This window comes from Alexandromys fortis, unplaced genomic scaffold (assembly GCF_014885135.2).
Source record: "Alexandromys fortis isolate MF-2015 unplaced genomic scaffold, M_Fortis_MF-2015_v1.1 scaffold_465, whole genome shotgun sequence".
Classification (NCBI taxonomy): domain Eukaryota; kingdom Metazoa; phylum Chordata; class Mammalia; order Rodentia; family Cricetidae; genus Alexandromys; species Alexandromys fortis.
Window position 1 is genome coordinate 44625 of NW_026068439.1, and position 10573 is coordinate 55197.

The window sequence follows — 10573 nt, forward strand, 5'->3', positions numbered from 1 at the left end:
GTAAGGGACAGAGAGTCAGGGAATTTGCTGTGAGATTGTGCCTCCAAGTAATAACAGAAGCATTTCCCAAAATGTCTCACCAACATGTATGGACTAGCAAAAACCCAAGGACTCAAACCTAAATAAAAACAATTCAACCAAAGAATGATGAGGGTAGGAGAAATAGTCTTCCTCATGAGGAGCACACACTTATTATTGGCGACCCAAAACCAATTGTCAAACCTAAAAACATGCATACAAGAAAGATTATATAGTCTGAGCAGGTTGTGTTTATGTATGTAGAAATATATATGTATATAAATGAATGTGTGCAGGAGTGAGAAAAGAGGCCATGGTTTGAAAGAGAACCAGGCAGAGTACATGGGAGGGATTGAGACGAAGAAAGGGTAAGGGAAAGTGATGTAAGAATAATCTCAAGAAATAATTTTTTTAAAAATCACAAGGCTAGACAGTTCTGAAATCTATGAAGCAGAAACCCTAATAAAAGGGGTAAAATTCTAGATATATCTGGGTCAGAGAAATTAAACCAATAGATCCAAAACGTAAACAGACTATTAGAAAAAAAATTGAGAACTAATCAACTGATGACATAAGCCTTCCTTTAAATTCCATTTTATAGAAAATAGGGCACATCTACTTCCTCCCCAAGCAGCTTAGAGTGTTGTAATCCAGAAATTTTATTTATTTTAATTGTGAAAAATATGGAGTCTCCCTTTATAATCTGACTGGTAGCATGGGCGTTATCTGTGGTAATAGAGTTGGTTGCTCACTCCTGGACTCTTAAAATGGTTAAGTCCTAAAACATTAGATTGCAAAATCACTCACCCAGAAAAAAATACTACAACATGAAGGATATGAAAACCCTTTAAAACATCTGCAGAGCAGCAGCGTGGAGCTCATGGGGACCAGCAGGGCTGTAGCTTGAATGACTGATCTCTACCTCCAAGGAGCTTGGCCACCACAGAGCATATTCTGTCTCACCATGATTGCAAAACAACTCTGTGTCCAAACAGAAATTGAACAAGAAAGTGCTCTCATCTGCAGGATTCAGGATCCTACATGGCCCCCAGTAGTGAGCACCACTCCTCTGGCGTGCCATGGTAACAGTGGACACACAAGAAGAGATACAGGTTACTGATACCAGGCTGCCTGTCCCACTAGAGCCCTCCACAAGGAACCAGAGACAAGGACGGCACAGGGTGCTGCAGCAGGACTTGTGCTTTATTGTGGGAAATATGAGGAACATCGGTGGGCAGCAGAAGCTGGGCTTTGTTCTTGGTCCTTACCATACAGCCCTTGACCTCCATAATAAATAGGGACAGACTGCACAGGTGGCCCCTCCAGCCCCGGAACAGGAACCTACTGTGTAAGGGGCCTCATGCCCAGCCTGGCACTGAATCCGTCCCAGTGGTGCTGGTCACGGGCATCTCCATGCTGGCCAGGAGCTTTTGTGCAGGTGGATGGGGCTTCTGTCATCCTAGCACTCGTCCCCATCCTCCCGCTGTGAGGAGTCCACGAGGCTGCTCAGCTTGTTCCAGGTTGACCTCTCTGGAGGAGGTCTGCTTTGGCAGCTCCCCTGTCCAGATACACTTTGTACATGGGGTTCCCATGTAGGGAAGCAGGTGGTGTTCACTGTGAACACAGTCAGCTTGTCCACAGCCAGCAGCAGAAACCAGATGAAGTTGAGTAAGGATTGAAAGAAGGTCCCCTCGATGGACAGGACCTTCTGTGCGCACCTTGTAAAGACCCCCTGGGCACCTTTCTTGTTTTTCAAACAGAGAAACAATTGTACACAGCCTGGGCCACGAACTCACCCACCCGCTTCAGAAGCCTTGTGTAGTGGAGTACCTGTCCATCATGTTGGTACAGCCCTTGCCCTCAGTGGAGGGCAGGAAGTAATACTGAGACTTACAGTAGTATTGCAGACCCTACAGCATGAGGGGCTGGTGGAAGCTGAGATAGCCCAGTTTCCCAGATCTTCCACTGGACCACTTAAGTTCTGGCCACCAACACTACTTGCTCTTGTGAATTTAGATCCATCAAAGTGAACACTGTAGCTGGCTCTACAGTTCTCTAACAGTTCATCAGCTATATACACCATTACCTGATGTGGGAGTGTCATATATCAATCTGTTGATTTCATTGATTTAATTAAATAAAGAAACTTCTTGCCCTGATAGGTTAAAACATAGGTGGGAGGAGTAAACAGGAGGAAGAGGAAGTGAGGTAAGACTCCTCAGACAGACGCGAGATAGCTCTGCTCTCAGAGACACACGCGATGAAGCTCCGACTCAGGATGGATGTAGGCTAGAATCTTCCCAGTAAGCGCACCTTGGGGTGCTTACACACATTATTAGAAATGGGCTAGTCCAGGTGCGAGAGTTAGCCGAGAAGAGGCTAGACATAATGGGCAAGCAGTGTTTAAAAGAATACAATTTGTGTGTTGTTATTTTGGGCATGAGCTAGCAGGCGGCCGGGGTGCTGGGGATGCAGTCCCGCCACTCCTATTTCAACAGTTACCTTCCCCAGGGATTTGAGGACCGGCATGGTCACGTCAGCCTGGACTGCTCTGCTGGCCATGACTGAAGAAGAGAAATACTCCTGAGTACCTGAGATCTCAGGATTCTGAATGTTTCTAGACATGTATCTGAAGAAGAGCATCTGGTACATCTCGTGTGCCTTGTGGTAGTCGCCCTTCTAGATGCTTGTACACAGTTTGCCCTCCATGTGGTGGGGGCATCTTTCTGGGTGATCAAAACCAATACCATGGGCCTCTGCAATGTTCAGAACTGGTGCTGTGGCAAGTGATGTTGGCGGAGCCTCCTTGCTCCCTTCCCTGTGGCCGCTACATGCACTCTACCAGAACTGATTTGTTTTTTAGCAGAAGCTACTATTGATGGCTACTTCCCCATCTGCCTGTATCACTGTGGGAAACACTAATTTCCCAGATAACACAGCAGTGCTGAGTTTCATCCTCCATGTTCAGACATGTGCAAATTTGCAACATTATTTTGAGGCTTCTCTGGATCCAGAGAATGTAATGGAGATTCTAGGCCCCGGTGACTTGTTTGAGTGTTGTAGTAGCACAGGAAAACCCTGGGAGGGCTCCCCTGCATCTGCTGTACCAGTAAATGTTGTTATCACCAATGCCGATGCCACTCCTTAGGGCACAAGTGAGTCTGGCTGTTGATCCAAGAGGCACAGAGGAGGAGGGTATTTCTGTCAATATAGTCCGAGAAAAGGAACCTGCCAAAGCAGAAACCACAGGGAACAGCAGAGTTGAGGTACAGCATTTTGGGGATCTGAACCAGAAGGGCTGACTGAGTTTAGGAGTTCTCCCCAGGACTCTTGGGCCTGTCCATACCTGCACATTGAGATGGAAAAATGAAGATGAGGGGAGGTCAAGCCATGGCAGGCACAGCACATCTTCTTCTCAGACCAGGGTCTTCTGTCTGGGCTGTCTCACTATCTCATCATCTGGACCCCATAGAAGAAGAGGTGCTACTCAAGCAAATGAGTTCTCACTAACTCCTCCTAGTGGTTGGTTCAGTGTGGGCACCTGAAAGAGCAAGCCAGGTGAAGTGAATTACTTTCTCAATGGAATATAAAGTAGATGGTAAAACACCCAGGCCTGTGTGCAAAGACCTCTTTCAGATCCACAGGAGAGCAAGCAGCTGCTGATTCCTCACAAATCGGAGGACTCAGTCAGCCATTGGGCCCCATGTCTGTTAGGGTTACCGCACGTGGGCACCTGTCCTGCAGAAACTCCAGAGAGACTCAGCACACTCCTGTAAGTCCCAGAGCAGCCATCACTTCCACAGTCGTTCACTATATCAGTGCTGCTGTGGGTTTCAGACTTACACTTCAGACGGATGAAAGGAAAACTAGAGGGAGCATGGTGATGTATCCCAGTGGGGCCATCACTGATGCATTTCCTGAGGAATGTGGACAGGGACAGCACACGGGCAGTCAACACAGGAGAGCTTGGGACCCACCCAGGAGCTGAGGATGACAAACCCTGAACAGAGACAATGAGTCTGACAATATGAACAATTCTGTTGCCTTTAATGGATCAAGGATGATTAGATCTGTCTTTATTTTAGAGGAGGAGGCACTTGTTCAAAATGCTGTGTGTGAAAGGGGGTTCATATAGTGAAGCAGGCCTTGATAAACGTCACTGGAGATGACACAGCATCACCTAGAATGCAGATCAAATACCAACACAGGGTCTGTAGCTGGCAGGCAGAGTGCAGAACCAGGCAATATGCTAAGATGTCATGTGTGGCTTTCAGGCAAACGTGTTAATGTGTTCAAGAGGTACTTTACCAAAATGCTGCCTGTTGTTTCTTCTGACATTAGACACCCTACTCGGATAGATGTTATGGGCTGAACTTGCGCAGAAGGGGCCTTGAAGAATGCATTTGCCCGAGGCTGATACAGTCCAACAGCTGAGAACCAGGGAAAGGCTGAAATGGGACAGATCTTGAAGGTGCAGCAGTGATGCAGTAAGCAGGAGTTGCAAAAAGAGGAGATGGTGCAGGGTACAAGATGGATCATAGACCGTGACTTAGGAAATGAAGCAGGTTCGAGGACCCACTTAGGGGTTAGTTACATATTAACCACGTGAGACATGGTAATGTGGAAACAGGAGTGTATTCAGGCATAGAGCTTTCCAGAATCATTTTCTGTTAGTAAAATGCACCAAGCACAGGCTGATATTTCTATATTTAAGAGAACAATGCCAACTCCATGGGATTCCCTTCAAACAATATGTTCAATGGGAAGTACTTGGAGTAGTAAACCAATAATAACCTTGATGTCTGTTTTATTTGCGTTTTATGATCATTTAGAATCATTGAATGTGAACGAATAAAAGATACTGTAAGCAGAAGCTGTGTACAAAGGCAGCAGTGAAGACAAATACTGTTGCAGGTGTGGAAATGGATCGAGGCCCAGGAGGTTGAGTATCCTGCACTGCTTCTCTTGTCTCTGTCATCTTGAGAAACTAACCTGAGCCATACTCAAATGTAATATCCAGGTCCACCATCAGGCCACAACTCAAAGGTATGCGTGGTGCCTATGTTACCTGATGCATAGTTAGATTCATAGAAAGAGCTGGAGTCTGTTAGAAGTGGTCTTAAGAACACAAAGAAAGAGACCACCACTCCTACTAAAGCATCTTAACAATGCAACTTCTAATGAGGAGAGTAGATGCTCACAGAAGTGGCAGAGCAAGCATACCTGGAGAGTAAGCTGTACTTTTTATCCCTGTTAACACTATTATCCATGACCAAAGGAAGGAAAGTGGTTGTTTGGATGATCTGAGGTCCAGCTTCACAGTGTATGCACAGTTAGCTAGTTTGGAAAAGAATTATGAACAGTGAAGAAGGCAGAGAGAAGAGGAGGTCACTGGATGTATAGATATTCCGTTTTCTTTTTTAAAAAAGGAAGGGAAATTGGTTCCATCTGTCTGGAAGAAAGTGTCTAACACTTGAAGAGAGGTGGACATTTAGAATGGGACATTGGGAATGGAGGAAGAAAGTCTAAAAGGCTCAGGAGTGTTCAGGATTGAAGGAAAAAAAGCATTTGTTTCATAGTATTTGACAAGAAAAGATGATCATTTAATATTTCTTACAGGATTGGTTATTATTGACTCATAGCGGTATCCAAGGAGATATGAGGAATAGATATCTGACTTTTTTGCCTCATTGTACCCTAAGGACAATGGAACTAATTTCCGTGATCAAGGTGCAGGCAATGTTAGCCTAGAAGCAGAGGGCGGAATGGACTGGGAAAGGATCCTTGCAGTAATAGAGACGAACAGATGGTAGATGAGATGCTGTGGTAAAGTGTAGTAGTGATCTGTGCTTAAGACACAGATATGGCCGGGGTGACAGCAGAGCTCTTAGGCCTGTCCCTGCCCTGCAGTGAGAAAGAAGCAGTTCAAGACCAAAGATCTCCTCAGGGAGTCTAGGTCGTCCCAGGCCTCCTTTCCCACCCCTGCAGAGAAGTGGCTCTTCCTCTGGGTATGTTTCCACTGAGGCTGCCAAGACCTTTTTGAGCCCTGCTGCTAAAGCTCAGCTTCCATGGTAGCCTGAGGAGTAGCTAGGTAGGCTTTCAGTTTTGGGGATTCCTAGCAGTAATCACCAGCTCTGGCTGACTCCTTTCACCCTGGGCTCTGACAGCACAGAAGGACAGCACTGCTGAGTCTCCTCAGTGAGCACAGGGTGAGCTCTGATGGGATCATCAGCCACCACAGCACACAGCCCTCAGAATCCAGCTGGACTCTACTAGATCATATCCTTCGATCTTCCGAAAAGACTGCCACATCCAGAAGAAATCTTTAACACTCTTACAAAAATAAAAGGAGATAATACATTGTTAACTCTCCCACAGAGAATGCCATCGGATTATGTCATTGCTATGTGATTCACCACGAAGCTATATATTTGGGCTTCCTCACAGCATTCATTGTTAAGGGAACATATTCCAGTAACTATCAAATGAATTTACTGCACTACAGTCTCCACTTTTTGCCTATACAATAGTCTGTCCCATACATGATCAGACACTCATTTATGAGATTCCTGCACTCATTTCACTGTCTGTATGTTTCTCTAGTCGATGTACAAATTTCAAATCCATCATTCTTCTCCTACACCACTGCACCCAATTCCCACCACTTTGTCTCAGCCAGCAACACCAGAGACACTATGTCCCTGGACACACTTGCTGCGGAGCAGGAAATCAGGTCGGTGAACTTCAATCTCCTTCCCATCCTCCAATCCCAGTTCCCCAGTCTTATTCTCAGCTTTAGAGCAGGCCACCTGTTCTGGACTCTCCTTTTTTCTGTCCCCATTCCTGGGAGAGTAAATAAATCCTCACTCTCAGCCTTCTCTTCAACCCTTTGTCTTGGTCACCTTCACTGGAGACAGTCTGTCACTGCAGCCCTTCTGGCCATGCTGACCATGGAAGCAAATAGGCAATCTTCCCTCTCCTTCTGTCCTCCATTTTCAAACACTCGGTCTCATCCCTAACCCTGTACCAGACCACGTGCTGGATAGGGACGTGATTTCACCCTCTTTCTCCAACTCCCTGGGGACTGTAGAGATCTAGATGGCTGACCAAACTTTTCTCCCTCCTTGTATATCTGCTGAGACACTTGCCATCTAGCTCATCCTACTCTTTCCTGCAATCTCCCAATACTAGAAACACTGCCCACCTGAAACCACCAGTGGCCACACCTGGGAGAGACTTAGAGCACTCTCTACAAGCTACCAAGCCACTGCACCCCCTCCAAAATCCTGTGAGGGCAACACAAACTAAGGAAGGAAAAACCTACCCAACAGACAGGCAAGACCAGATATCAACTACTGGAAGTGAAATCCTAAGCCCAGATGTCTGGATGTCAGCATGAGGACAGAATCAAAACAGCCCCAACAGTGTGTCTCCACTAGAGCTCATCAGTAGGACTTCAGTAGTTCCCGAGCAAGGCAAACGGCTAACACACAGAACAAGGACTTCAAAATAGCTATTATGAAAATGGTCAAGGACCTTAGGAGGACATGAATGAATGTGTTAATGAAATCTTTGGAACACAAACAATGGATTTGAATGAAGAAGACAGGTCAAGGCTACACGTGAAAAAAAGAATCGATAAAGACAAGTGGAACCAAGGGAGAACTGGAAACAGAAGTGTAAGGGACTGGAGCAAGAATCCTAGAGGTAAGACTTACTGACAGAATATAAGAGATGGAAGCAAAAATCTCAGACATTGAAGACAAGAGAGAAGAAAATGGATTTCCCAGGCAATAACAATGTTAAATCTAATAAAATCTCAAGCACAAAGCACCAGAAAAATTGGGATATTATGTAAAGGCTAAATCCATGATTAAGGGGAATAGAAGGAGAAGAAAGCAAGGTCAAAGAAACAGGAACTATTTCCAATAAAATCATAGGAGAAAACTTCCCTAACCTAAAGATTGAGCTTCCTATTAAGGTAAAAGAAGCATACAGAACTCCAAATAGACTAGATCATTGAACAAATCATACTTGGCACAATATAATCACAACAATAAAATAAAGAATGTTCAAGGGTGTAATAAAAACATCAAGTAACAGATAATGGCAGGAATTATTAGAATAAAATGATGACTGACATACTAATACTGACTATCATTATGACTAGGGTGAGCAAGGCACCATATAGGACTCGGTCAAGATTTCATCTACATGATGTAGCCAATGAAGTGAATTCCAGACAATTGATAAGCTGTCCCAAAGAACCATACTCCCATTGACCAGGACAGACCATCAGCCTCTGCAGAGGAAAGCGCTCAATTGGGATGGTTGGTGTACATCAAGGCCACGATACAGAAACTCATCATCTACCACAAGGAGATGCACATTGGACACAAATTCACTACACCTGACTGATCTCAAGATTAGACCCCTGAAAAGCATGTCAGCTGGCTTGCCCCTGGTGGCCCAGGAAGATGCTCCCTATATGTATGGTGGGCAGGAGAAGACTGCAGGCAGCTCACTCAACAAGGCTGCACACAGTACCACTGGCCGTCATCTGCAGCTCCTTGGCAATCAGGTTTCCTTCTAAACTAAAGCCTGATGATGACCCTGGGCTCAAAGATGTTCCAAGTTTGTTGACTTTTTCTGGGCAGTGATGTTTCCCAGTCCTTTTAAGCACTGTTTACCCATTTCCAGTACAAACGCCTCTCTTGCTGTTTACTCAAAGTCAAGGAATCCCCCATGGGGACATCAACTTTATCTGTCTGAATAATCATCGGATGGGACAAAATCACCTGGGGGCATGAAAGATGAAGGCTTGAACATAAGCAGATGTTACCACATCAATCCAAGCCTCGGTCAAGCAGAAAGAGGAAGAGGCTCCTGAAAACACGTGGCTTCTCTTCTCTGCAGCCCCACCCTGTCTGAGCACCTTAGGACGAGAGCAGATTTCTCAGGCAGCACTCACCTGCTGCAGCTTGGAGCAAGATGGAACCCATGAGGAAGATAGGGTCATCTTCTCGGGGTACCCATACACCATTCGCTCCTAACCTCCTCTTCAGGAGAATTTTGCTCCTCTCCTTCTTGGTTGTGGACCCTGTCACCACCCACACATTCATCCCTTACTTTTCTGCTCTCAGAATGGAATTTCCTCTGGATAAATCACTTCCTCCCCATCCAGACGCAAGCCCTTTCTTCTGGCCTCTCTGACTGCTTTTATCCCTTGACATGTCCCCCTTGCCCCACTCCTCCTTCCCCCTCCTCTTCCCGTGCCTCCTTACCACCTAAGAGGAAAGCGTGCAAGCACTTCTTTACATGTGCTCATTGATTCTGTTGATGGAAGTGAGGGGAGAAGGAGATGGGGACCCAGAGTCATCTGGGACACTTAACTTTTCTCATGTGGACTCGGAGCAGGATGGATGCCTTGTCATCGCCCACAATGATGCGACAGGCTTCTCTGTCCAGCTACTACTCCTTGCACCCAGTAGGAGAGGAGGGGTACAGAGCTCATGCCCTGGTGGCTGGAGCTGTCTATCAGGTAGAGGTTTGGGGCACACCTCCTTTCATGTTCTGGCCTGGCTTGCTCCAGAAGCTGTTATGCCCCAACCAGGCCGAACACAGACCCGGGGTTTAAGAACCCCGGGTCAGGGCCGCATCGTCAGCCCTTGAAAAGAGAGAAACAAAGGACTGTTTTAGTGACATTGACATAGAAAGACTTAGCAAAAAGCTGATCTGAGGAACCAGAGTTCTCCAGACTTCTTCTTCCTTTCCTAAACTGTTATCTCTTTGAAAGTCTTTCTTTTCCTCCAGTTTCCCTGCATCCGCAAGCCCTGCCAGCAACCTCTGCTGTCTGCTTCTTTCACAACTATGCTAATCTCTTCATGAATAGGATTCAGTGTGAAAGCTCCTTTTGGGGTTCCAGACACCTTAATGTTTGGGTCCTGTAAATGGCTGAAGCCTGCCCATGGCAAAGTGCCTTTGAAAAGTCAGCTCAAATCATATGTGATTAACCGACCTCACCCCCTCCATATCCTTAAAACTGCATTTTCCATTCTTTGTTGTACCTTACCTGGATGTTGTATCTTTTGTCCTTGGCATGCAGAGGCAGCAGAAAAACCTTCGAAACAGGTTTCTGTTGGCCTTCACCTTAGCCTCCTCAGGTGTCCCATCAGATGTTAAGTTTGCAGCATTTTCTGCTGTCTCGGGTGTCTCTAATGCCTTCATATCAGCATCCTGAGGGGCAGAATTCACAGATGAGTTAAGATCTGATGTATAAATCAGGGGAGCTGGACTTTAAAAAGCCCTTGCTAGTTTTTTCATTTACCTCCTGGCCTTTGTTTCCTTCTGTTTGCATAATGAATGTTGGCAGAGGCAGCTCACTCCACCTTCTCCTCAAAGGAAACCGAGGGAGGGTGAGACGATGGGAAAGCCTCCTGGAGTAGCAGACCTGTGGATGATAATTGCTTTTCCACCTGTAGATATGATTTTTCTGAAAAAGTAAGTCGTTTTTGGCTAACGTCTCATAAAATCTATTTGGCACAGTTGTGTCAAA

At 45.9% G+C, this 10573-nt stretch overlaps 1 pseudogene; it reads right to left on the minus strand.

Moving 5' to 3' along the window:
- Positions 1 to 1477: 1477 nt before the first annotated feature.
- LOC126495700 (Golgi to ER traffic protein 4 homolog) lies at positions 1478 to 9140 on the minus strand (annotated as a pseudogene).
- Between the last annotated feature and the right edge of the window lie 1433 nt (positions 9141 to 10573).